This window comes from Capra hircus, unplaced genomic scaffold (genome assembly GCF_001704415.2).
Source record: "Capra hircus breed San Clemente unplaced genomic scaffold, ASM170441v1, whole genome shotgun sequence".
NCBI lineage: Eukaryota > Metazoa > Chordata > Mammalia > Artiodactyla > Bovidae > Capra > Capra hircus.
Window position 1 is genome coordinate 1 of NW_017206962.1, and position 3,408 is coordinate 3,408.

Consider the following 3,408-nt stretch of genomic DNA (forward strand, 5'->3'; position numbering starts at 1 on the left):
CTCGACCGTGCCCCAAGACCCTGCAGTGGTGGCCTTGGTTAAAGCCAAGGTGGCATCTCCCTGCTGAGGTGCTTACAGCATCTTATTCTCCTTCCTCCAGGTGTCCGTGTCTTCTGAGCTCCTGTCTATACTCCTTCCTGCTGTCCCTGACCATGCCTCGAAGTAAGAAGAGTAAGGCCCGTGGTGGTGATAAATGCCCCCAAGCCCAAGGCCAGACCCAGAGTTGTGGGGTGCTCAGGCCATAGCAGCAGCAGAAGAGGAGTCCACTACCTCCTCTCTTCAGTGTGAAGATACTACCCAGAGTCTGCCTGGTGCTGAGTCATGTAGCACTTCGCAGGAGCCTCAAAGAATACCAACCATCGCCGCTGCTGCAGTCTTTTCTTACACTAGATCTAGTGAAGCATTCGATGGCCAATATAAGTATAGGGCACTTGCCTATGAGGTCCCACCCTTCACTGAGACCCCAGGAACTGACTGTTTAACCAGGAAAGCTAGCTTGTTGGAGCAGTACCTTCTGTACAAGTATAAAATGAAGCAGCTCATGATGAAGGAAGACATGCTGAAGATTATCCACCAAAGCCACCATGACCGATTTGCCGAGATTCTCAAGAGAGCCTCTGAGCGCATTGAGCTAGTCTTTGCGGTAGAGCTGAAGGAAGTCGACTCAGTTGTTCCCTGCTATAATCTGGTCAGCAAATTGAAACTCCCCAACAATGGGAGGTGCGTGGCGGAAGGGGTTTACCCAAGACTGGTCTCCTGATGAATCTCCTGGGTATGATCTTCCTGAAGGGCAACTGTGCCGCTGAGGAAGACATCTGGAAATACCTGGGTACGATGCGAGTATATGCTGGAAGAAAGCACCTTATCTATGGAGAGCCCAGAAAGCTCATCACCAAAGATTTAGTGAGGCTGAAGTATCTGGAGTACCGCCAGGTTGCCAACAGTGATCCTCCACGTTATGAGTTTCTCTGGGCCCAAAAGCACATCTTGAAACCAGCAAGATGAAAGTCCTGGAATTTTTGGCAAAGGTCAATGATGCTGTTCCCAGTGACTTCCCCACTTATTATGAAGAAGCTTTGCGAGATGAAGAAGAGAAAGCCCAAGGCATGCATGCAGCCAGGCCTGACACTACTGTCAAAGTCAGTACACTCCCAGGGACATGCTCAGTATTATCATCCCACCCGTAAGGAAGTATGTGAAGTTTTTACCCCCAGACAGGAAAATATAACATCACAATAGGGATTATATTCTTGGAAATGTGAAAGAATCCCATAGTAAAATATTTAGGATAATGGAATAGAAAACAAGTAAAACGTGGTCAATGTTAGTTTTTCTTGTTCCTTTTAGTCTTTAGTTTGTTAAAGTAATTGATCTGTAGTCTGAGTTCCTTAGCGTCTTCAAGAAAGTAAGAGAAATAAAGTGTTATTAGAGTAGACCTTGTGTTTATTGGCTCTTTTATTCATCAAACGTTGAGAATCTGCTCTTGGGAAGGCTCAGCGCTAGTACTGGGGATGCTAATGTAAAGAAAACCCAGCCTCTACTCACAGAATTTTAGAGCTTATGAGTTACACTCATATGAGTAAGATACTGAAATATTCTCTATGACTTATAGGTAAAGTAAAAAGAATGGTTGAAGTGGAGGGTATTCCTTATGATGGCCCTGCCTGCCTGGGCTGCTCAATCACTTAAGTCATGTATGACCCCATGGATGATAGCCCACCATGCCCCTCTGGTACATGGAATTTCCCAGAAAGAATACCAGAGTGGGTTGCAATGCCCTCCTCCTGGCGATCTTCCCGACCCAGGGATTGAACCCAGGTCTCCTGTGCCTCCTGCATTGCAGGAGGATTCTTCGCCACTGGGTGATGGCAGTTAAGTGTAAATTTCCTGAGTAAGGCAGTTTGGGACTTTAGGACTATGAGTCCTCAGTGGAATGTAATTGTCATTTCTGTTGTGTGGTGGGCTAGTTGAGGTCCTGAAGTGGTGAGTAGAGGCCAAACCTTCCAACAGTTGATAGAAAAAGCCCTATATTAGTCTGCTCAAGCTGCTGTAACAATACCATAGATAGGGTGGCTTAAACAACAGACATTTATTTTTCACAGTTATAGAAGTTGGGAAGTCCACAATCAATGTGCCAGTGGATTCTGTTCCTGGTGAGAGCTCTCTTTCTGGCTACCTTCTCTCTGTCCTCATATGATGGAGAGAGAGAATTCTGGTCTCTCTTGCTCTTCTTCTAAGATGCCTAATTGTATCATAGGTGCCCCATCCTCATGACCTCATCTAAACCTAATTATCTTCCTAAACTTCCACCTTCAAATACAATTACATGGACACGGTGGGAAGGAGGAAGGGGTTAGGCTTCAACACATGTATTTTGCAGGGACACAAACATCTAGTCTATAATGGAAAACTGCTGCCACAAATTATTTTGGGATTGTGGATAAACTATATAAAAAATCTCCACCAGGGGCAGGAGAGGAAGGTGTCCTTTGCTCTCGTTCTAGTGCAGATGAACACAGTGTGCAAACTAGGTTTCTACGCACATCATTTCCAGGGAGTTTCTGAAAAATAATGGAGATGTTCCCCTTAGATGAGATGCCAGAAACCACTGTGCTGGTACTGTTTTGCCCCAAACTGGGACAGCAGGGTCTGATCCATTATAAAGGCATTTTAACTAGGTTATCTTAAGTAGAGTTTGGCAAACTCATGAGGGATAGCTTTTTTACAAGAGTGTAATAAATGTAAACAGAGCTGGTTTGGATGCAAGGACACCTGGAAGGAATGGTACGGTAATCTCCTAGATAGATGACATCTAGGAGCTTGAGCTGTACCCAGCTAGGCACAACAACTCCATACCGAAATTAAGTGATAGAGGCTCAAATGGGTAAAGTTAGTTTTGCCAGCTAGAGAGACTTTTTGGTTGATTCAGTATTCTTTCTCTAAGAATATTAATATTTGAAATTTCCTGAATTAAACATTCCAAGGGAGGTAAATGCCATCATCTGAGATGAAAATAATATAAATTACTGCTATTTTAAATATTGGGTGATATTTGCTGGTCCTCTTGCCATGTGATTTATATATGGTACATACATTTCAACCATCTTACAAGATAGGGCTTAGCAAACTCAGCAGATGAAGAACTCACAGTTTTCTCAAGTTCACAAGACTGGTTATAAGCAGAGCTGGAACAGACTCCTGGTCTCAATTTGTCTACAGGCCATACTGTTTCATTCCTCCCAGCCTGGGGCAGACCTGTCTCTTAATTCACTTTCTTTGCACTGTGTATCTCAATAAAAAGGCCCTTGAAGTTAAAGTGCTAAAAGCAAGTCTACTGAAGGGAGAGTGAATATGAGAATAGATCAGTATTGGGAACTGTCCCTGGGTTTCATTTGCCTAGGATCCTAC

The 3,408-nt window shown here is 44.1% G+C and overlaps 1 pseudogene; it reads left to right on the top strand.

The window, feature by feature from the left end:
- The first annotated feature begins 100 nt into the window (after positions 1-100).
- On the top strand, positions 101-1,139 carry LOC108635130 (annotated as a pseudogene).
- The last annotated feature ends 2,269 nt before the right edge of the window (positions 1,140-3,408 follow it).